Below are 25,360 nucleotides of genomic sequence, written 5' to 3'. Positions count from 1 at the left end.
TTATCAAAGGTCAATCAGCTACTAATAAATCTAATAGCCGACTATCTATAACCAGTTATCCGTCAGTTCACTAATCCTAATCCCCAAACTATTTAACACTTATTGCTAAGTTAATTAGTCACTCAATCAGTTAGTCAATTAATCAAGCAATCTATTATACCATTCAATAACAATTCATCAAAAGTCAAACCATCAGTTAAATCAGTTAAATCAATCAATCAGTCAGTTAAATCCTCAATTCATCAATTAAGCAATTCATCAATCGGTTAAATCAATTATCAGAGTTATTTCATCGCTTAGTTAAATCAGTTATTTCATTGCCATGCATTACCTATAAATCACAGTCAGTTGGGTAGTTAAACAGTCAATCAATCAGTAACAATTGTAAACCATAGTCCTCTTTGTTTCTTCTGGTCTTCTTGCTTCTGTCTTCTGTCCTCTATTTCTTTCCTTCTATTCTTCAGTTCTTAATAGTAGTAATTGTATGACCAAGTAGAAGTAGAAACCACTCTTCAAGGAAGGTGGGGCCGCAAGAAACTTGCTAAAAACCTACCCTTCCTTCTTTAAGATCCTCGTGTTATTTAACATTCCCGCGGTAGTTCCTCGCTCTCTCTGAATGTAGAGCAGCGGACCCGATATGTCTTGGTACAGTAGAGGGCGTCGTACAGCAACCAAAAACCCTCTCCTCTTAGCAAGCCTTCAGTTTGTCCTGTTCACTTTCTTTATAGAAACTCAGTCCTTCCTGCAACTTCCACCACTTTCTCTCCACCTTCTTTAAACTTTCTTATCAGTTATATCTCACAGTTCTGTCTCGCAGCACTCTACTCTTTTCCAAACTTCTCTAAACTCCAGCCTTCCTCCGCCTACAGCAACCAGCTTAGTCCACTTGCCACTTCCCACAAATCACACTCACAGTCAGTGAAGGTACCTCGACTCCTCTTCCCTCTTCGGTCCTTCCCCGCTCGACTCGCCACGTCGTCCGCTACCGGCAATGCGCTACTTGTCAAACAGGAGGGGGGGCTGTCTCTCACCAGTCGCGGCTCCGGGGGTGCTCTCAATCTCCGAGCTATGATGAACCGGAGGCTTTAGTTATGGTCTTACTCCAGTCCGCTGCCCTCAGCTCCTGTAATAAACGCCATTAGGAGTGTGCCGTCGCCGTCGCCATTTTCCCCCCTATCGTCACTGTCTTCTTACTCTCCATTAAAGCACGTTGTCGGGCAAGATAGGCTGCCAGCATAATACCAATCTTGATACAAAATCAGTTTATCTACTTCGTTTCCACCCTAAGTAAACATAATTACCACAAAATTAAATTACCTTACCAAAAAAGAAGACGACGAAGAAGAAGAAGAAGAAGAAGAAGAAGAAGAAGAAGAAGTAGAAGAAGAAGAAGAAGAAGAAGAAGAAGAGGGAGTGGATTTCAACATCCTTCCTAACATCATTATTTTATAAACCGTACTCCTTGTCTTATCACTAATTCGTCTCCCCCAGTTACTTCAGATCTTTCCCTTTCCTTCTTCTTTTCCCTTCTTATTAATCCATCTATATATTTTCAACCATTTACTGCTCGCCGCGAGCTTGGACTCCCCTTTCAAAAGGGACGAGAGTATATCCGCTTCAGCATCTTGAAGCACTTTATCAACCAATTCTTCTAAATTTGGACATTTTGGTTGTCTCCAATATTTGGCGAACAAAATTCGAGCAGCCGTAAGGATATAGACTGTCAAATACATATCTTCCTTAGATATCTCATTTGTAATCAAAGATAATAACATGACCTCCGGTTTAAATTGAAAAACTACTTAATATTTCCTTCAAAAATTCATATATTCTCACCCAAAAATTATTTACAACATTACAGGTCCACCATACATGATAAAATGTACCAATCTTAATTCCACATTTCCCAGATTTAGGTGACAAACTGGAATTAATCTTTGTTAACTGGACTGATGTTATATACCATCTGTGGAACATTTAAAAAAAAAATTTCTCCATAGCTTACCGACTTTATAATCTTGTAATTACTTTTCCACAATTGCGACCATTGTTCTAAGTTAATGTTCTTCCCCAAATTTTGTGTCCACTTAATCATTGATTCTTTCACCGTTTCATCCTCCAATTTCAGTTGCTTCATATAATTATAGACGTTTAAAATTGTTTTATCCTCCTTTGTTAACAATATTTTGTCAAAATCAAAGTTTCCTTTTGTAAAACCCGTTAACTTATCTTTATTCAATTTAGCCGCAACCTGCATAGTTGACCACCAGTCCATTTTTATCCCTCTAGATTCTAAGTCTTCCCGCTTCTTTAACATGTCTTCCTCATCTAATAAATCCTGATATCTGACAACTTTAGAAAAATCCCATAGTTGTGGTTGTATAGATGCTTCACCCAGAGATATCCACCTAGGTGTCTTACTATATATCTTCCTTTTAAACTTCAACCAAACACTAAATAAGGCTTTACGAACTAAATGATTAGTAAAATATTTATGACCTTTTTCTATATACCACATATTTGCATGCCAACCTGCTAAAAGGTCAAATCCCTCTAATGCAAGAACTCTCTTGTTCTCCAAGCAAACCCAGTCTTTCAACCAAACCGTCACATTTGCTATATAATAATTTTCCCAATCCGGCAAGCCTAATCCACCATTTTCTTTTTTATCCCCGAGAATTTTCCATTTAATCCTTGGTTTTTTTTCTTGCCAAACAAAAGCCTTCACTATTTTGTTCAATTTAGTAAAAAAAAAATCTTTCTTAATTGCAAAAGTAATTGTTTGAAACAAAAACATCACTTTTGGGAGAATAGTCACCTTAATAAGAGCAATCCTACCCATAAAAGATAGTTGCATACTTTCTCATTTTTTCAATAAGTTGCATACTTTCAACCTCTTTTAGCAGCATCACAAAATTATTATCATATTTGCTACTACACTTGTTAGTCAAGTTTATCCCCAAATACTTTCACTTTTGAAACCTGCTCTTTTTTCCAAAATTTTAACTTCCTGAGTTGATATGTTTTTTGTTAATATTTTAGATATCTGTTTATTTACTTTCAAACCTGCAACTTGCCCATATTCCATTAAATCTTTTAACGCCTCGTCAATAGATTCCAATGGGTTTTGTAAAATCAAAACTTCATACTGTGTCTAGTAAGAGAGGCTACCCCTGCGTCTAAAAATCACCCTGAAGATCACATTTGAGGTCAGTGCAGATATGATCCATGGTGGCGCATTAGACTTGGTCTGGGTTAAAGCCAGCATGTACTGGAAAACAGGAACAACTCTTACAGAATCCAACTCAGAATCAGGGCTGCCACCCTCCAGCCGGGGACTTGAGATCTTCCAAAGTTACACCAGATCACCAGAATAAGGAGATCAGCTCCCACGGATAAAATGGAGAGCAGACCCCATGGCATTATTGTATGCTACTGAGTACCCTGCCTTTTCCAGACTCCGCTTCCAAATCTCCAAAATAAATAAGGTAAAAAGCTAAAGGTGGTCCCTTTGTGAAAGCACCAGTCGTTTTTGACTCTGGAGTGACGTTGCTTTCACAGCAGACTTTTTACAAGGTGGTTTGCAATTGCCTTCCCCAGTCATCTACACTCCCCCCCCCCCCCGGAAGCTGGGTGCTCATTTGACCGACCTCAGAAGGATGGAAGGCTGAGTCAACCTCCAGCTGGTTACCTGAACCCATCTTTGGCTGGGATCGAACTCAGGTCGTGAGCAGAGGTCTCCGACTGCAGTACTGCAGCTTTACCACTCAGTGGCATGGGGCTCGTTAAATAAAAAAAACACCCTCCCAACCCACAGTTTGCAAACCTACTCAGACCTCATATAGAAGAATCTCTAGTGGAAAGGACCGTCAAACTTGCACCTTCCACCAAGGTGGCAATTTCTGAGCCAAGACTCTGAAAACCATCTACCTTCCGCAAACCTGGAGAAATTGTGTCTTCTTTGCTCTGGCCTAGAAGGCCTAGCATCCAGGACCAAAGATTGCCAGTCCACAGCCTTCCATCTTCTATCTTAAGTCCACAGATCCTTCATTTACCACCTCCAGTGCTTCCTTTTGAATTGCCCAGGCTCAACTGAGCAAAGAAAATCCGTCTCCCACTCCTGTGATAGCATGACCCTCAAATTAAGGCTTGAACTCTGAACCAAGAAAGCCAGGCCTGCACAGAATATCTGCATGCACAAAATTGATATTCCCGTTTCCCTTCTGCTTGACTTTCCGGTTAGTCCATACCCTATTCTAGGTGTTCGAAGAATTGTCAGCCTGGACAAGCCAAGATGACTCAGGAAGGGAAGCCATTTTGCTGCTATGACTGTGTCCCATGCCCGGAAGGAACCGCCTCCACAAAGGAAGGTGGGTGACTGACTCCAAAGATATGACCTTGCTAAGTTTTAAAAGAGAGAGAGCGAGAGAGCCAGAAGGCAATGCAACTTCTCCACCTTCTGTTGCTCCATCTCTCATCACAGCAGCTCTCTTTCCCTGCCGAAGTTTCTGGAGCAGGGATAGGTCAGCCAGACCTGAAAAAGACCTCTGGCATCAGGGCCAGTGCGTAGGAGCAGGACAGGTAGGCAGCTGCCTAGGGCACCATCTGGTCTACAGGGGCGCTGCAGGGTACCCTCTCCCCCAACCCTGCCGTTCTCATCATCCCAGGATCGCACAGACCCAGGAAGGCAAGAGCGGTTGGGCGGCACGGTGGTGTGTGCTCTCCTCAGAGCCTGCCTTCCCTTGCAAGAGAAGGTGGGCTCTGAGGATAGTACACACTGCCCCACCTCTCTCACTTTCCTGGGTCTGCCGGGAGAAGCAGCAGGGCCTAGAGCGCAAGGAAACCTGGTGCGGGCCCCGTCTGGCATAACTGTCCGAAAGGATTTCTAAGAGAAATAACTAAATAAGCTATGTCAGCAGACAGCACTAGAAGAAATTGATAAATGAGAAGGGTTCATTCTTCAGGTTTGTGCATTAGGATGCAAGAACATGAGTGAAGCCATGTTGGATCAGGCCAGTGGCCAATCCAGTCCAACACTCTGTGTCACAGAAGAACAGAAGAGAAGTCATGTTGGATCAGGCCAGTGGCCCATCCAGTCCAACACTCTGTGTCACATAAGAACATAAGAAAAGCCATGTTGGATCACGCCAATGGCCCATTCAGTCCAACACTCTGTGTCACATAAGAACATAAGACAAGCCATGTTGGATCAGGCCAATGGCCCATTCAGTCCAACACTGTGTGCCACATAAGAGCATATGAGAAGCCATGTTGGATCAGGTCAATGGCCTATCCAGTACAACACTCTGTGTCACATAAGAACATAAGAAGAGCCATGTTGGATCCGGCCAGTGGCCCATCCAGTCCAACACTCTGTGTCACAAAAGAACATAAGAGAAATCATGTTGGATCAGGCATAAGGTGAGTGCAAAATCGGCTCTTGTTTCACATCCCCAGCTCAGACAATCCCCACTGTCCTTCAAATTCATCATTTTTTTTAAAAAAAGTAAGTGGTGAGAGAGTCCAAGAAAACATATAGACCTGACACCAAGAAAATCCCCTGGTGACCCAGAGCGTCTCAGATTCAGAGGGATGGATCCCTGAATTTGGAAGCACACCTATCTATGAGACTTTTGGCTGTTGGATGTATGGTCACCCCTTTAAATATCCTTGAATATATTACAGATCATAAGATTGTTATGACGATATGTTAGATACTAAAATGGTTTTGTTCTTTCCAGATGCAGACCATTGTGACAAATGTCCGGAGGATCAGCATCCAAACAGTGACCGAGATAAATGCGTGTTGAAGGCTATAATTGTGCTTTCCTATAAAGAATCCTTGGGGGTTATCCTAACTGTCATTCCTCTCTTCTTTTTTCTACTCACTGGTGGGATTTTAGGGCTCTTCATTAAATTCCGAGATACTCCAGTAGTCAAAGCCAACAACCGGGACCTCACCTACATTCTCCTGGTTTCTCTCTTGCTTTCCTTCCTCTCCTCCTTTCTGTTTATTGGCCAGCCAACAAAGGTGACATGTCTCCTTCAACAAGCCACCTTCAGCACCATCTTTTCAGTTTCTGTCTCTTCTGTCTTGGCCAAAACCATCACTGTGGTGGTGGCCTTCATGGCAACAAAGCCAGGGAACAGGGTGAGGAAGTGGCTGGGCAAGAATTTGGCCAATTCCATCATCATCTCCTGTTCCAGTGTCCAAGTTGGTCTCTGCATCCTCTGGCTGGGAACCTCTCCCCCCTTCCCAGAGTCCGACATGCACTCCCAGGCTGAGCAGATCACGCTGCAATGCAACGAAGGGTCTATGGCCATGTTTTATGGTGCCCTGGGCTACATGGGCTTCCTGGCTGCCGTCTCTTTCACGGTGGCTTTCCTGGCCAGGAAGCTGCCTGGGGCCTTCAACGAGGCCAAGCTGATCACCTTCAGTATGCTGGTGTTCTGCAGCGTGTGGGTGTCGTTTGTGCCCATCTACCTGAGCACAAAGGGGAAATACATGGTAGCCGTGCAGATCTTCTCCATGTTGGCCTCCAGTGCTGGACTGCTGGGTTGCATCTTTATTCCCAAATGCTACATTATTATAGTGAGGCCTGATCTGAATACCAAGCAGCATTTAATGACAAAACTGAATAGATAATGGGACATCCCTGTAAACCTCTGATGACAGTGACATTTTAGCACAGCTAATAGACAATTTTTGGCATTTCCTAGGAAGGGAATCCTTCTACAGCTTTCATGAATTTGAATCTGCTTTTGATCTCATCTGAAAGGAGCATCTTGGGTAGAAAGTGCATCTTGGGTAGAAACCTTATCACATGCCTGTACTTAAATAACTGTTTGGAGTCTCTTACAATGGCAGGGGACAAGGAAGAGCCTCTACTGTCTGCCACCACTCCAGTAAAAGTCTTTTTCAAAGGTCCCAGCTAACTCACCCACCCCTCTTTTCCTTCTTAACAAAACACCCTCTATCCATGACCGAAGAGACGTGGGGAGCATAACAACAGTATAACAAGACAGTATAACAGGCAGTATAACAACACAGGTTTATTATACGTGCTTGAGAAGAAACAAGTGGGATGTACAAACTTTGAGCGCGCAGTGAATATCAAAAAAGTAAAGGTGGAACGAAGCAAAAATAAAACTCCATTGCAACTAACTAAATGTTTTCTTCCTATAATGTGAACAGACCCAAACTCACCATTCCTTGGGTGAGGGAACCCTCCTGCTGCACCCTTCCCAGTGATAACTCTCCTACTGCAGCCTCTCCAGAGAGAACACTCTCAATCTATACCAAGGCCTTTTTATTTCTTCTTCCCAGGTCCCACCCCCTGTGATCTTCACTGGTCAAATTTTCCCTACAACACCTCTGCCCACCCAATCAGAGGGACAGAAGGGATCCTGGGATATGTAGGTCCTGTAGCTACTCTAACACAGGCTTCCCTGGAGCCTGTAGGCCACACTAGGCTTAGGATCATGATAGAGTTGTAGAAAGGAGAAACAGTCCTTAAAGACTAACAGAAATTTTGACAGGGTAGGAGTTGTCATGACTCAGTGCTCAGTTCTTCAGATACCAATACAAAACAGCAAGAAGTGAGCAGTACTTTCAAAATCTCACAAGTTTTGTTAGTCTTTACAGTGCTGCTGGACTCTGCATCCTCTGCATTACCCAACTTAATCTATCTGTTTGGAGCCAGTTTTCCTGTTCCAATGAAGGGCACCTCACCAATTCAATCCTTACTGCTAAAGAGTTATGGGAAGGTTGTCGTCTTTTTCTTTATCCTCCATTTAAACAATGTGGCCCCCACTCTTCATTCCCCTCTTGCAGAATTAGATGACATTCAAATTAACTAAAGTTCTGATGTTCTCCAATAACTGCAGTAAGCAGAAGTTAGCTTACTCTTCTTGTGGTTTGTCTTGAATGTCTTATGGTACTTAACAAGCCTCGGATTGAGTGGGAGCTCACAGGAGCACAGCTCCTGAACCTTTCTGAGAGTTCCTCCTCCTCCTTCTGAGAGTTTCTCCTCCTTGTCTATTGAATAGTAGGTCAGCTGCATAATAATAATAATAAATTTTATTTATATCTCGCCCTCCCCGCCGAAGCAGGCTCAGGGCGGATAACAACATGTCCATACAAGGGTTTAAAATCACATTAATCTTAAAAACATTCCAATTTAAAACAAAAACATTTCATGTGCTAATTCTGTTCATAAAAATATTGGTGGTAGAAGTCGCCTATCATCAATCGCTCAGCTGGCAAAGGCCATCCTGAAAAGAGTGGTCTTGCAAGCCCTGCGGAACTGGTCAAGGCTCCGCAGGGCTCGCACTTCTTCTGGGAGCTGTGATAGAGAAGGCCCGAGTGTGAGTATTTTGTAGTTTTGCCTCCTTTGGTCCGGGGATAGCCTAGGGTTGCCAAATCCAATTAAAGAAAAATTTGGGGACTTTGGGGGCGCAGCCAGGAGACTTTGGGGGTGGAGCCAGGAACAAGGATGTGACAAGCATCATTGAACTCTAAGGGAGTTCTGGCCATCACATTTAAAGGGACAGCATGCCTTTTTAAATGCCTTTCTTCCATAGGAAATAATTAAGGATAGGGGCACCATCTTTTGGGGCTCATAGAATTGGACCCTCTGGTCCAATATTTTTGAAACTTGGGGGGGTATTTTGGGGAGAGGCACTAGTTGCTATACTAACAATCTGGTGCCTCTACGTCAAAAAATACCCCCCCAGAGCCCCCAATACCCATGGATCAATTCCCTATTATTCTCTAGGGGAATCGTTCTCCATAGGGAATAATAGAGTGCCTAGTAGACATTACCCTCCCCCCCATGCTTTCTAAAGGGGGGGAGGGACTCCATTACAGGGAATCCCCCCTCCCTACCCCCTCCCTCTCTCTTACACACACACACAAATACTTACCGTACTTGGTCTTCTTCCAGCAGAATTTGCTCGCTGTGAAAACGAAATTAAGGCTGCACAGGAAAAGAAAGGGAGGTGCCGTTCCTGTTTCCTGTTTCCTGTGCAGCCTTAAAGGGACACATTTTAAAAATGGATCCCAAGCTGTAAAACATGATTCCTACAGGTATGTTTTCTCTCCCCCGCCGCCAGATTTTTTAAGAGCGGGGGAGGAGGCTGAAAATTCAGGGGTCCCCCGCCAGGGCGGGAGGGTTGGGAAGCCTAGGATAGCCAGCTGGTTCTTCCCTGCTGACCTCAGTGCTCTCTGGGGTTCGTATGGGGAAAGACGGTCCCTCAGGTAGGCAGGTCCTTAGCCATATAGGGCTTAAAGGTAATCACCAGCACATTGTAACGAACCCGGTAAGTAACCGGCAAGCAGTGCAGTCTGCGTAGCCCCGACTGTATGTGCTCCCATAACAATCCCTGGATGAGCTCCACCACCTATTTTTCTACAAAATGACTGCTGATGCTTGATAGATTTATTTATGGATGGACAGACAGATGGTAGGTGGATTATAGATGGATGGACACAGAGAGAGAGAGATGATATAATCTATCCGGGGCTATTTTTGTGGGAAAATCCCAACAGGAATTATTTTGCATATTAGGCCACACCCCCTGATATTACCATTGTTTCATGGAGACCTTTTTTGTGGGAAAAGCTCAGTAGGAACTCATTTGTATATTAGGTTCACCCCCTGATATCACCATTGTTTCATGGAGAACTTTTTGTAGAAAAACCCCAGCAGGAACTCATTCGCATATTAGGCCACACACCCCTGATATTACCACTGTTTCGTGCAGACCTTTTTTGTGGGATAAGTTCAGCAGGAACTCATTTGCATATTAGGCTCACTCCCTTATATTACCATTATTTCATGCAGACCTTTTGTGGGGGGAAAGCAGAGCAGGAACTCATTTGCATATTAGGCCACACTCCCTGGTATTACCACTGTTTCGCTCAAACCTTTTTGTGGGAAAAGCTGAGCAGGAACTCATTTGCATATTAGGCCACACCCCCTGAGACCAAGGCAGCCTGCACTGCATTCCTGTGCGCTCCTGCTCAAAAAAACCCCTAGTGTCTGTGATGTCACTTTTCTGCCCCTATGATATATTTGGCTGAAAAGCAGATGCTGAAGGAGAGGTAGACAGTAATGGACCTTGTACAACGCACATGATTGGCTCAGAGCGTGAGATCCGACGGCTGACGACCCTCCCCACAGCCTAGTTGTTCTTCCAGAAGTGCACCTAGTTGTTGCTCCAGAAGTGCAGCCTAGTTGTTGCTCCAGAAGTGCACCTTCCAGTCCCCAAGGAGATCTCCACCATTCAAGGAAAGTGAGGTCCCTCAAGATCCCTGTCTCCACCCAGTGGGCAGGCTAACATTGTCCACACCAATGAACAGTTAAGTAAATCCTGAACCCAGTGCTGCCCCATGCGTATGAGTGGACCTGCATTGAGATACCCAGATCAAAAGGGGATTGCTGGAGACTGAGACTCCGTTAAAGGAGGAAAGCCAGACCTGAGGTTGGCCTTCCTCCTCTGGGAGATCTGAATGTTGTGCTATGGGAAGTATGCCCCAGCCCTGGCCCTGGTGAGGTGGGTGCCTGGTCACATGACCATGTGTCTGGTCACATGACCATGTTGGCACAGTTCAGATGTCCCAAAGGCATTTGGAGTGCCTTCAAAGTACATTTACTGCATGAAGGGGAGCCAGCTTGCCATACAGTAGGTAGGACAGGCCAGGAACAGAGTCCAATACATAGAGGCACTAGGCATGAAAAAGTGTATGTCCGTGTGTGTGGGATTTAACTAGCTGTTCTTTTAATCTGTTTTTTTTTTAATTCACTATTTTGCATGCTAACTTACTGCCCAATGCCAATATGTAGCGCGGTTCACTGGACTCCGTTTCATGGTTAGATGAAGTGCGCTTACCCTTCATAAAAAATTGTTGGTGTCAAAGGCGCCACTGGATTCTAACTTTCTTCTCTATCATGTCACCTCTTAGTCAAAGAGGTCAAAGCCCCAGAAACTTTTGCCTTTCCTCATACAAAAAGTTCTCCCACACTGATGAGTCCCATAAACATGTTTTTCTTCAGCTGTGCACAAATTGATAGTTTCAGGAGCTTGCAATGGAAATTCTTTGCCTTATAATTACCAAAATCGTGGTGAGGTCTTCTCTTCCATAAGGAATTGCTTCAGAGATCACCTTCACAAACAATCATGTCATCCTCATACTTGAGGGCCAAAGTGATCACTTTATGTGATGCACAAATACCTCCTGTGACAGCAAGAATCTGGGCTGAGACATAGTGAAAGACACCACTGTTTCCTATAGTATCAGCTTTTCCAAGATGGAAGCCTGGATCCAATCTTTAAATCTTTGTTGCCTTGAGTTTGGAAGACGGGCTTGGAATTTGCTAAAGAGCTGAGGAGGATGCCCTTGAGTAGCAGATGCAAGGGAGAATTGTGTCAGGGCAGATACAAAATGCTGATAGTGATGCTGGTGTTGGTGCTTCTTCTGCTCCTTACCCAGAGCGTCGTCTGTGGGGCAGAAAGGGCAAAATGCCCATTGAATTTGTTTGAGGATCAAGAGAACCCTGTCAACCATTATAGGCCAGGAGACTACCTTATTGGCGGGATCCTACCTGTATCTGCTGCTGATCGAACACAAGTCCGCTTCAATAAGCCTCCCAGAACTCATAGGTCAGTAATTTGTGATACAGATGTAATATGATTCTACTCCATTTGAGTTTCATAGACTCCTCTTTCTTATGTCTCTGGATAAATCACTGTCTTTAGTTGGTTCTGATATTTTTTGTTCTGAGACTGTAGGAGCATGAAAGTATAAACGGAGCCCTGATGGATGAGACTTGTGGTCTACCTAGTTCAAAACCGTGTCTCACAGAATAGCAGTTAGTTCTTCAGGAGGGCCAAGAACACAGCATAGAGTCTGAGTCCTTCCGCTGAGGTTGATAATTGGTAGTATTACTTAGAGGTTTACTGTCCCTGAATGAGCAGATTCAAATTAATCACCATGGCTAGTAGCCACTGGTCCACGTACCCTCCATGAATTTGTCCAATCCCTTTTCAAGTTGTCTATTCCTGTGCCCCTCACTCCATCTTCTGCAATCCATTTCTACCTTTTGATAACTCACTGTGTAAAAAAAAAAAAAAAAAAGCTCCGTTTTCTCTGTCCCAAATCTACTGTCCATCAAAGTTTTGGATATCCTTAATTGCTAGTGTTTTGGAAAAGAGAGAGAAAAATAGTCTCTGTCAACTCCCTCTCCCCTCTCCATAACTGTATTAACCTCTTTAAATTCCACCTCTGAGGTAGCTGAGGTATCTTTCAGCCTGTTGTGTATGAGGGCCAAAGTGAAGACTGTTAGGTCTGTTCCTGCCTGGCTCATTGGAGCCTTGAGAACTGAGCTTGGGGACTCAGGAACAATGGGCAGTAGGATCCAAATCCCTGTTGCCCTTCTCCAATCATGGGCCCCTTGCTGGTTTGAATGAACCAATGGCATGCTAGCATTGGAACCTGGAAGTTATATCCGTTGGCCCCGTTGGCCCAGTTCCCCTGTCTTAGAGTGCAGCCTTGTGCTGTGCCGTACTGCAATAAAGAGCTATGATTGCTACCACCTTGCCTCTTCCTTGCATCGAACCCGCTATATTATACAGCCCCTCAATGTAACAGTAGTTTGTTTCCTAGCAGAACAAACCCTCTTTGCTTGTATGATGTAACTAGATAGAGACTGCAGCTAAGAAGATGTTTCTCGTAATACGTGACTCTCAGTCACACCTCAAAGAAAACAGCCTGCTAAGATTGCTGCTTTTAAGTGACAGACAACTATTCGTTTTCGTGGCAGGCATGAGGTAAAAGGAGGCTAATTGCCCGACTATCTGTTGCCTAGAAAGAACCAGGGATTTGGTATGATGTTTTCAATGAAAGGGAACAGAAATCGTGCTCCTTCTCTTGGCAGTAATCCAATCACAAACTGTGTGAGCATCTTGGCCTTCCTGTTTGCCATTCGGGACATCAATCGGAACCCCCGGCTCTTGCCCAATGTCACTTTGGGCTACAACATCTACGACAACTACGGTGATGCACGTCTGAGTTACGACGGCTTGTTCTACCTGCTCTCCTCTGGGCAAAATAATATCCCGAACTATCACTTCGGAAGAGAGAAGACCCTTCTGGCTGTTGTTGAAAGGGATGAGTCTGAAATCTCCGTCCAGATTTCACATCTGATGGGCATCTTCAAAATCCCACAGGTAGGAGTGTTTCTGTGAGTGGGGCAGCTTATCCTAATTTTATTAAGCAATCTGTCCAGAGAATTTCTCTTCAAAGGACGTCAGGCTCTTTCTGGCTTCCAGTGAGACCACACACACCCTGCTGGTTAGATTATAAAATAAAACAATTCATTAAGCTTGACAATCCTTGCTCTGTGTAAATTCTGCTACCTATTCGTGGACTTCCTTGAGGATGAGGCTCTGCCTTGACTGGCCACAAATTACTTATCTCTGCCTTCTAGACAATTCTCCACCTATGAGGCTTTCATTCTTTAGCCAGGATCTGGCTGCATGCTGGTGATCATGGAGTCCTTTCATTCTTGAGGGTCTAGAGCAGTGGTTCCCAACCTTTTTGGCACCAGGGACCGGTTTAATGGAAGACAATTTTTCCACGGAGTGGTGTGTGCGTGGAGGTGCCTGGATGGATGAAGGAGGTGGTGCTTCCCGTATACCTTAGGTACCGCCTTTCCCCTTAAGTTCCCCAGAGAGCACTTTGGTCTGGATCACAAAATCTGCTGTCAATCCCCAGCTCTAAGGAGGCCAGGCTCATGACTACTAGAGCCAGAGCTTTCTCTGTAGTGACCCCCCCCCCCCCAGTGGAAAGACTTGCCTGAAGAACTTAGGGCCCTGAGAGAGCTCATACAGTTCCGCAGGGCCTGTAAGACGGCACTCTTCCACCAGGCATTGCTGCCTACTACAGTCCTCAGGCAACGTCTGCACCACCTCTTGCAAGCTGCCCTGAAGCAGCAGCGGAAAGGAACATCTAAGTTCTGTTAACAGAGAACATAACTTTAAATTTAAGACCATTGCATCAAAATGTTAACTTTTATGTTTTAAACGGTTTTGTGGTTTTTATGTCTTATACATCAGGGGTGGCCAACGGTAGCTCTGCAGATTTTTTTTTGCCTACAACTCCCATCAGCCCCAGCCATTGGCAATCTTGGCTGGGGTTGATTGGAGTTGTAGGCAAAAAAACATCTAGAGAGCTGCAGTTGGACACCCCAGTTATACATGTTTTGTACTCATGCGTATGCGTGAGCATGCCTCAGGGAGGAGGGCGGGATATAAATGGAATCAAATAAATAAATAAAATAAGTGTCCTTCTGACACGTGGACTTGTATCATCTTCATGGCACGGATGTTGCCCCCATCTCTTCCTTTCCTTCCAAGGTCGGTTATGGGTTTGTTTCCCACATTCTTAATGATCCAGTTCGGTTCCCTTTTTTCTATCGGACGGTTCCAAAAGAGGAGCAGCATTTCCCGGGGATTGTCAAACTGCTGGTGCATTTCGGATGGACGTGGATCGGTCTCATCGCGTCAGACACTGAGAACGGAGAACGGTTCCTGAGAGTCTTTCCTCCTCTGGCCAGCAGGAGTGGGGTTTGTGTGGCCTTCTCACAGACTTTCCCAACCGTAAAGCTATTCCTGAAAGATGCATCGTTCTTGTCATCAGATGCATTTCGCTTGTGGAGGGAGGTCAATGTATTTGTTTTTTATGGGGAGATACAAGTTTTGGTCAATATATTTATCCATATGCAAGCACTAGCTGAAATGTGGATCAAGCCTCCTGTGGGGAAAGTCTGGATCACCACGGCCTTGTGGGACCTCACCTTCTACTTTTTGAAACCACATTTAACTTCCGATCAACTCTATGGCTTCTTTTCTTTTTCAATGCAGACAATCAAAAGGATAGGATTTTACACTTACGCAACGTTGTACTCTTCCATCGAGCAGTTTTGGGAGCAATCATTCCATTGCGTGTATTCAAAGACGGCTTTGTCCGTGAAAGGCCAAGTCAGCTGTGCAGAGAGAGGGAATCTGGAGGACCTTCCCCAGGATATGATCGAAACGATCCTTTCTCGAGACAGCTACCTTACCTTCCATGCCGTCCACACTGTAGCACGGGCCTTACACACCGCATACTCAACAAGATCCAAGCAGATCTTTCACAGGGGAAGCTTAGGACCCCACCCTCTGCAGCCCTGGCAGGTATTCCTTTCTCCACATCAATATTAGCAATTAAAACAGTCTTATCTTTTTGTAGTCGGATGTGGGTACGGCCTCAGAGGTAACCGTCTCCTGGCCCAGACCCCTCTCAAGAGCTGTTTCTTTCAGAGCTCAAGATCCAAGCAGATCTTTGGCAGCGACAGCTTGGGATGCCTCATGGTACAGTTTGGTGTAGTGGTTAAGTGCACGGAGTCTTGTCTGGGAGAACCGGGGTTTGATTCCCCACTCCTCCACTTGCAGCTGTTGGATGGCCTTGGTCAGCCATAGCTATTGTAGGAGTTGTCTTTGAAAGGGCAGCTGCTATAACAGCTCTCAGCACCACCTACCTCACAGCGTGTGTGTTTTGGGAGGGGGGGACAAAGGTAAAGGAGATTCTAGGCAGCTCTGAGACCCAGAGTATAGGATGGGATAAAAAATCCAATATCTTCTTCTTCTTCTACAGCCCTGGCAGGTATTCCTTCCTCCACATAAATAAATAATTTCTTCGTTAATGTTCTTATCATCCTGTAGTCAGATGCTGGTACAGCCTTAGCTGACACTGTCTCCCACCATAGATCCCCTTGAGTTTTAGAAAGTGATGTGGTGAATTCTAAAGCTGCTGCCCTTCCACCAGTTTGGTGTAGCGATTAAGAGAAGTGGAGTCTAATCTGGAGAACCAGGATTGATTCCCCACTCCTTCACATGCAGCTGCTGAGTGACCTTGGGTCAATCACAAGTTCTCTCTGAGCGGTTCTGCTCAAGAGCAGTTCTTGGAGAGCTCTCTCATCCCCACCTGCCTCATAGGGTGTCTGTGGTGGGGAGGGGAAGGGAAATGAGATTGTAAGCTTCTCTGAGGTTCCTTTGGGTAGTGAAGGGTGGGTATAAAGCCAATCTCTTCTTGTGCTGCTGCTTTTGTTCACCTGGGTTTTGGCCACTGTGTGACACAGAGTGTTGGACTGGATGGGCCATTGGCCTGATCCAACATGGCTTCTCTTATGTTCTTATGTGACACAGAGTGTTGAACTGGATGGGCCACTGGCCTGATCCAACATGGCTTCTCTTATGTTCACATGTGACACAGAGTGTTGGACTGGATGGGCCACTGGCCTGATCCAACATGGCTTCTCTTATGCTGTTATGTGACACAGAGTGTTGGACTGGATGGCCCATTGGCCTGATCCAACATGGCTTCTCTTATGTTCTTATGTGACACAGAGTGTTAGACTGGGTGGGCCTTTGGCCTGATCCAACATGGCTTCTTTATGTTCTTATGTGACACAGAGTGTTGAACTGGATGGGCCATTGGCCTGATCCAAAATGGCTTCTTTATGTTCTTATGTGACACAGAGTGTTGAACTGGATGGGCCATTGGCCTGATCCAACATGGCTTCTCTTATGTTCTTATGTGACACAGAGTGTTGGACTGGATGGGCCATTGGCCTGATCCAACATGGCTTCTCTTATGTTCTTATGTGACACAGAGTGTTGGACTGGATGGGCCACTGGCCTGATCCAACATGGCTTCTCTTATGCTGTTATGTGACACAGAGTGTTGGACTGGATGGGCCATTGGCCTGATCCAACATGGCTTCTCTTATGTGACACAGAGTTTTGGACAGGATGGGCCATTGGCCTGATCCAACATGGCTTCTCTTATGTGACACAGAGTGTTGGACTGGATGGGCCATTGGCCTGATCCAACATGGCTTCTCTTATGTTCTTATGTGACACAGAGTGTTGAACTGGATGGGCCACTGGCCTGATCCAACATGGCTTCTCTTATGTTCATATGTGACACAGAGTGTTGGACTGGATGCGCCACTGGCCTGATCCAACATGGCTTCTCTTATGCTGTTATGTGACACAGAGTGTTGGACTGGATGGGCCATTGGCCTGATCCAACATGGCTTCTTTATGTTCTTATGTGACACAGAGTGTTGAACTGGATGGGCCATTGGCCTGATCCAAAATGGCTTCTTTATGTTCTTATGTGACACAGAGTGTTGAACTGGATGGGCCATTGGCCTGATCCAACATGGCTTCTCTTATGTTCTTATGTGACACAGAGTGTTGGACTGGATGGGCCATTGGCCTGATCCAACATGGCTTCTCTTATGTTCTTATGTGACACAGAGTGTTGGACTGGATGGGCCATTGGCCTGATCCAAGATGGCTTCTCTTATGTGAAACAGAGTTTTGGACAGGATGGGCCAATGGCCTGATCCAACATGGCTTCTCTTATGTGACGCAGAGTGTTGGACTGGATGGGCCATTGGCCTGATCCAACATGGCCTCTCTTATGTTCTTATGTGACACAGAGTGTTGAACTGGATGGGCCACTGGCCTGATCCAACATGGCTTCTCTTATGTTCATATGTGACACAGAGTGTTCGACTGGATGGGCCACTGGCCTGATCCAACATGGCTTCTCTTATGCTGTTATGTGACACAGAGTGTTGGACTGGATGGGCCATTGGCCTGATCCAACATGGCTTCTCTTATGTGACACATAGTTTTGGACCGGATGGGCCATTGGCCTGATCCAACATGGCTTCTCTTATGTGACACAGAGTGTTGGACTGGATGGGCCACTGGCCTGATGCAACATGGCTTCTCTTATGCTGTTATGTGACACAGAGTGTTGGACTGGATGGGCCATTGGCCTGATCCAACATGGCTTCTCTTATGTTCTTATGTGACACACAGTGTTGGACTAGATGAGCCACTGGCCTGATCAATCATGGCTTCTCCGATGTTCTGAAGTCTGGGGCAGTGATGTTCTGTCCTCTTAGTGCTTGGGAGGGCAATATTGGAATGGCTTCCAGTGTTCCTGCTGCTGGAACTTCCTGATGGCCTCCTGTGTGTGACACAGAGTGTTGGACTGGATGGGTCATTGCCCTGATGCAACATGGCTTCTCTTATGTTCTTAAGATCTGATCTTACAATACTAAGATTGCCTAGCAAGCTGCAGCTTTTGCCATTGATTACAGCAAAGGGTTTTACGAGCTACATGTCCCTTCCAGGAACATTCCTAACACAGAGGTGAGGTAGGTAACCTGAGCCAGAAGAATCTTGATTCTCTGGGAAACAATTCACATAAAATGTTATGCCCTTAATCATAGAATCATAGAGTTGGAAGGGACCTCCAGGGTCTTCTAGTCTAACCCCGTGCACCGTGCAGAAAACTCAGAAATACCTGCCCCTAAATTCACAGGATCCTCATTGCTGTCAGATGGCCATCTGGCCTCTGCTTAAAAACCTCCAAGGAAGGAGAGCCCACCACCTCCCAAGGACACCTGTTCCACTGAGGAACTGCTCTAACGGTCAGGAAGTTCTTCCTAATGTTGAGCCGGAAAATCTTTTGATTTAATTTCAACCCGTTGGTTCTGGTACAACCTTCTGGGGCCACAAAAAACAATTCCACCCCATCCGCTATATGACAGCCCTTCAAGTACTTGGTGATCCTATCACCTCTCAGCTGCCTCCTCTCCAGGCTAAAAATGCCCAGCTCCAGATCTGCAGCCAACTGCTTTTGACAGGTCTGTGGAAATCTGGGTCCTAATTTGTCTTTTGACCAGCAAGGAACACAGATTCATCAGCTGATCAGAACAAATAAAAATGATTTATAAAGCACACTGTTAAGCTCAGCAAATCAAGGAACACCAAAAGATTAAACTCTTTAAACCTAGAAGAGGTACAAGACCACAAAGAAAATCAGTAGTAGAAAAGCATTGAATCATAGAGTTGAAGGGGACCTCCAGATTCATCTAGTCCAATCCCCTGAAAAATGCAGGAATCCATGTTTTATGCACCCCGAGGGTTTATTTTCCATACATACCTGCAAGTTAACATTACCTAGCGTGTGTGTGTCGGGTTGCCCTTCGGGTTGCTCCATTCTTTGTTTTCCCCCAGTTTTTTCCCCTCAGACGTTTCTGAGTGGTTTTTTAGCGGCTACCGTCTATGGACAGTCGCTGGGGGTTTTTCAAGCGCTGCCGTGCTTGTGGGAAAAAGATTGCCCCCCCCCCCCAGACGTCCATTCCTTGTGTCTGCTGTGTTTGGGAGAAGCGCATCACGTAGAGGCCTGCCCGCACTGCCTTCGCTTCTCCAAACAAACGAGGAAGAACCAAGCGGCCCGTCTATCGGCAGCTTTGACCGAATCGGTGCTTTGCCCGCAGAGATCGATGGCGACCGCATCAACACCGAAGTCGGCGGACACCCCGGCACAGAAGCACGCATTGGCCGATGCGGCTCCGACTCGGACTCTGACCGAGTTGCCGGAAGAGCCCGGCTCCAGAATGCGTTCCCATGAGGGTTCGGTGGACACGCCCGCTAAAAAGCGCCGAGAGGACTCGGGGACCCGAGTTCCTAAGAAGGCTAAATCGAAGGGAAAACGGAAGCGACCCCGCACTCCTTCGCCATCGGTCGACGATTCGGCACCGGTGACCACAGCACCGCCACGGAAGATCCTAGCTTCCCCGCACCGCAGCCCGCTGTCTCAGCCACGTCAGTCGACCTCGGGGCATGAGCATGAGATCGACTTGACTCAGTGATCTTCGCCGTCGGGTTCGCGGAGACGCAGTGCGAGCAAATCAGCGTTGGAAGTGGAGGTTTCAACACCGATCATCCAGCCTGTACCGATGGGACCCTGAGAGCGACGAGAGGTGGAACCCTTTCAGGCACCCCGCCGCTTCCCGATACCACCGTGGGAACAGCGTAGGTGGCAACCTCCGTACTCGTACTACCCGCCGTACCAGTGGTATCCAGAGGAGTTCCCGGAGTGGGAACGAGAGTTGGAGTTTTCCTCCATGTCTCGAGTATCGCACCGATCCCGGAAGGCGTCTGCATCGGTATCGGTTCCCCCGGAACAACGCATGGTCCCGCTCAAAGCTCATCGACCATCGCCGCCGATCCGTTCTCCTCCGAGGGAACTGATGCCGATGTTATCGGAGCACTCCGCTCACCAGGATTCCTCGTCATCGGATAGCGAAGCCCAGGACGTGGAGCCTTCACCGGTCTCCCAGACGGCTGGGGATCTTCCGATTTTGCCATCAGAGGATCTGAAGTCCTATGGGGACCTTGTGCAGAGAATTGCAGCCACCCTCAATCTGCCTGTGACTCAGCCAGAACCAGTTGTGGACGACAATGTGTTCGACATAATGCAGAGGAACACATCCACAGCTGTTGCCTTGCCAGTCACCAAGGTGATCCTCCAGGCAGTTAAAGAGCCTTGGAAGAGGCCATCCTCTATGCCGGTCTCCTCCAAACGATTGGACCATATGTATAGGGTCCAGGAGGCAGGAGCTGAGTTCCTCTTTACCTACCAGAGGCCAAACTCAGTGGTCGTCTCCTCCTCATTGAAGGCTCGTAAGGTTCATTCCTCCCCACCAGATAAGGAAGGGAAGAAGATTGATGGTATGGGCCGCAAGGTCTATTCAGCAGGGGCACTCGGAGTGAAGATATCTAATTATGCAGCTTGCATGGCTAGATATCAGTACTCCGTGTGGGAAAAACTTTCCCCTCTCCTCTCTTCTCTAAGTGAGGATAAGAAGGCTGCCGCCAGGAAGCGGGACCATGCAAAAAGAGGGCCTTGCTGTGGCCAGACAACAACTGGCTGCAGCAAAGCACATGGTGGAGACTTCGGCCAAAGCCATCACTTCCGCTGTTTGCATCCGCCACCACTCCTGGCTCCGATCTACGGCCTTACATCAAGACACTAAGACCTTTGTGGAGGACTTACCATTTGAGGGTGATGGGCTCTTCAGCACCACTACTGACACGGCGCTGCAAGAGTTTGACAAGAGTGTCAAAACCTCTCGGAACCTGGGCGTGCAGGCCACCACCAAGACCCCCAGGTCCAAACAATGGCATAAGCCTTGGGCCAAAAAGCCCTACTAGAAATTTTCTCCGGAGCAATGGTGTCCTCGTCCTTCGCAAGCTGAAAGACCCTCCTACTCCGGCAACAACAGGAGCCGTTACGGGTCCCAGCCAACGGGCAAGTCCAAGGGTGCTCGTCCCCAGAAACAGGGGCTTTGACTTTCCTCCAGCACACGTTATCGCCCCCACTGGTGTTACATCCATCCGCCTATGCCCTTTCCTACCTGCCTGGGAGTTGATCTCCACGGACAGGTGGGCTCTGTCCATCGTAAAAGAGGGCTACAAAATAGAGTTTGTTCAGACCCCGAACCAGTCCGTGGTAGTTACCACTCCCCCTTCCCCACCTCTGCTGGCGGAGGTGAGCAACCTCCTACAGAAACAAGCCATAGAGGTAGTTCCATTGGAAGCCAGGACGGGAGGCTTCTACTCTCGCTACTTCCTGGTCCCCAAAAGGGACGGGGGTTTGAGGCCTATCATGGACCTTCGGAATCTGAACAAATTTATTCTGTACCAGAAGTTCAGAATGGCCACGCTGCAAACAATTCTGCCTCTCATCAATCAGGGAGACTGGATGGCGAATTTGGACCTCAAGGATGCTTACTTCCACGTCAGCATCCATCCGACGTTCAGGCGCTTCTTGAGGTTTGCAGTGGGTGCTTGGCACTTCCAGTTCAGAGCCCTCCCGTTCGGCCTGTCTACTGCTCCTCGGGTGTTCATGAAGCTGATGAGCGTGGTGGCTGCCCACCTTCGTCTTCAGGGAGTTGTTGTCTTCCCATACATCGACGACTGGCTTCTTGTGGCAAAGTCGAAGGAGAGTTTAACAACACACATTGCCATCACTCTGTGTCTCCTCGACACCCTGGGGTTGCAGGTCAATCTGGAGAAATCCCATTTCACTCCATCAAGGACAGTGCAGTTCATAGGGGCTCTGCTGGATACAGACCAACACCGGGCTTTTCTGCCTTCGCAGAGAGCAAAGGACATTATCAGCTTGGTGCAGCTTCTCCAACAGCGGCAGTGGGGCACAGCCCAACAGCTCCAGCAGATGCTGGGATTGATGGCGGCGACGACAAGCGTGCTGCGTTTCGCAAGACTACGAATGAGAGGTCTTCAACTATGGTTCTTGCGCCATTTTCGTCCTCTCAGAGATTCTCCTTGAAAGAGGTTCACCATCCCGCCTGCAGCTCTTCAATCACTGCAATGGTGGGAGTCGGAGAGCAACATCTGCCAGGGTGCTCCCTTCCATCTTCCGACCCCCACTGTGACTATCACTACCGATGCCTCCCTGTGGGGGTGGGGGGCCCACCTGGAAGATCTCTGTGTGGGGGGCCAGTGGTCACCGAGCCTGCGTCGGTGCCATATAAATTACTTAGAACTGCTGGCGGTTCACTTTGCCCTTCGTTCCTTCCGCCCACTGGTAGCGGGACAGACTGTGGCAGTGCTTACGGACAATACCACTGCCCTGTGTTATATCAACAGGCAGGGGGGGACAGTGTCCCGTCGGCTCTGTGCGCTGGCGATGGACTTCTGGATGGAGTGCCTCCAGTTCGACATTTTTGTAAAAGCAACACATCTGCCACATCTGCCGGGGGTCCTCAACATACAGGCGGACTCTCTCAGCAGGGGTGGGGCCTCTCTGCACGAGTGGGAGCTGCAATGGCGCTTCCTAGAGCCTGTGTTCCAGCTTTGGGGGTATCCGCAACTGGATATTTTTGCAACAGCCGAGAACAAAAAGTGCCCCTTGTTCTGTACCAGAGGGGGAGCGGATCCAGCCTCGCTGGGAGACGGACTCCTTCTTCCTTGGGGGGGCCGATTCCTTTACATGTTCCCGCCTCTGCCTCTGCTGACGAGGGTAGTCCACAAGCTAGTACAGGAGAGGCCACGCTGCATTCTCGTAACTCCTTGGTGGCCCCGTCAGAGCTGGTTCTCGATCCTGCTCCAGCAGTCGAGGGGGATCTTCTACCAGTTTCCGGCGGAACCGGACCTGTTGTCGGCTCAGGGCGGGCACGTGCTCCACCACAACGTGCCGCACCTGAAGTTGACAGTGTGGTTCATCGACCACTAGACTTTTCTACCAGGGTCCAGCAAGTCCTTCTAAGCAGTAGGAAGCCTTCCACCCGTACTTCTTACGGAAGGAAGTGGGAAAAGTTTAGTAACTTTGTAGCCGGTTCTCCTGTGCCGCCTGACAGTGTCGGGCTCTCTGCAATTTTTGAATTTTTATTGACCTTGGTGGATGAGGGTCTGGTATTTTCCTCCATCAAAGTCTACCTGGCAGCTATTTCTGCCTTCCATGGTTCAGTGGAGGGTTACTCTGTTTTTGCTCATCCTCATTCCAAACGGTTTATGAAGGGGTTGTTCAGACTTCACCCACCTTCTAGGTCCCCCCCACAGTTGTGGGACTTGACTCTGGTTCTGGACAAGTTGACTCGTCGTCCATTTGAGCCCATGGCAACGTGCTCCCTACAACTTTTGTCATGGAAGACTGCATTTCTAGTTGCCATCACTTCAGCTCGTCGTGTGGGGGAGCTCACGGCGATGCGTTGTGACTATCCTTACCTTGCTTTTCGAGAAGCTGGGGTCTCTTTAGCTCCAGACATTACTTTTCTCCCCAAGGTGGTCTCTCAGTTCCACCTTAACCTAGAGGTTTGGTTACCTACGTTTTACCCTAGCCCTGCCTCGGATGAGGAACGTAGATTGCATTCGCTGCACGTTAAGCGTGCTCTACTGTTTTATTTAAATCGTTCACGGGGTTTTCGTAAAGACAAGCAACTTTTTGTCTCATATGCTGCCCCCAAGTTAGGGTCCAAGATTTCGTCTCAGAGACTTTCAAGGTGGCTTACTGAGACGATTAAACTTTGTTATTTGTTGGCGAAGAAGCCTTTACCTGGACCTGTTCGTGGACACTCCACTAGGGCGATGGCCACGTCGGTGGCATTCCTGAGAGGCGTGTCCCTTTCCGATGTCTGCAAGGCGGCTACCTGGTCTTCTCCGCATGCCTTCATGAAGCATTACGCGCTGGACGTGCATGCTCAGCAGAGGACTCGGTTGGGGACTGCGGTGCTGCAAGCTGTTTCTTCCGGTTGACCGTCTTCCCGCCTCCAGGTATGCTTTGCTTGCTAATCTCCCATGAGTGTGAAGCACAGAGACCATGAAGAAGATAGACAGGTTGCTTACCTGTAACTGTAGATCTTCGAGTGGTCATCTGTGCATTCACACTACCCGCCCTTCTTCCCCACTGCTGACGGTCTCCCTCCGGTAGGGGCTTCCAGCGGTCAGGAAGGAACTGGCGGGATCCCCGCCCTGGCGAGCATCCGCACTGGGACGCCTGCGCATGCCCATTGGCGCCGAGCGCGGAAAAATCCCGGGCTTTTCAGGTACCGATTCGGGGATCGGCGCGAGCGCACTATCCCATGAGTGTGAATGCACAGATGACCACTCGAAGATCTACAGTTACAGGTAAGCAACCTGTCTTTCTTGTCTGTCCTTCTGGGGCGTAGAAAACGACTCTATAGGAGAGTTTTCTATAGGAGAGCCCTTCAAGTACTTGAAGATGGTGATCATATCACTTTTCAGTCATCTCCTCTCCACTCTAAACATACCCAGCTCCTTCAACTTTTCCTTGTAAGACTTGGTCTTCTGCCCCTCACCATCTTAATTCTTTGGAGAACTGACCACTTTGTCTCCCTTATCCAGTCATTCAGATGATTATCTCTTTAGTTTCTTCAGGGTTTTCATTTTCAAAAAAACTCCCTTGCCCAAAATTCTCATCATACAAGCCCTTTCAATTTCCTGTCCCAGCTGTATGATTCATGTACAAATGAGTCTGGGTGTTGGCTTAGCATAATTTTTAGTTTTTATCTATTTACTTATATCAGATAAAGCCCATCTTTCTCACTGAAACTCAAGACATATTATAAAGTGTACATCAAAACAACCAAAAGGACAAGACATCTAATAAGGAAAACAATCAAGCTAGGATTACAGAAATCTGAAAGAAAATAGGAGGGACCCCTCAAGGACTTGAGGGACGGCACATCACATAAACCTATTTCCCCCTCCATGTATAATTTCTCCTTTCCCTCTTCTTGGTGATCCCTATACACTCTCCATGCCTCCTTCTCTCCTTCTCAGTTGTCCACCAACTTACCTTTTACTCACCTCCCATCTTCGACTCTATTTATTCTTTATTTACTGCATTTCTACCCTGCCTGTATCCACAATGAGGGCCAAAGCGGCTAGATTATTCTCTTCT

General features: G+C 47.2%; 1 protein-coding gene across 1 annotated transcript in view; it reads left to right on the top strand.

The window, feature by feature from the left end:
• LOC132571696 (zinc finger protein with KRAB and SCAN domains 3-like) overlaps positions 1–25,360 on the top strand; it is a 242,888-nt gene that overhangs the window by 110,673 nt on the left and 106,855 nt on the right. The gene's annotated exons all lie outside the window — the stretch shown is intronic.

This window comes from Heteronotia binoei, chromosome 5, assembly GCF_032191835.1.
Source record: "Heteronotia binoei isolate CCM8104 ecotype False Entrance Well chromosome 5, APGP_CSIRO_Hbin_v1, whole genome shotgun sequence".
NCBI classification, from domain to species: domain Eukaryota; kingdom Metazoa; phylum Chordata; class Lepidosauria; order Squamata; family Gekkonidae; genus Heteronotia; species Heteronotia binoei.
This window is presented reverse-complemented; position numbering and strand designations above follow the sequence as displayed.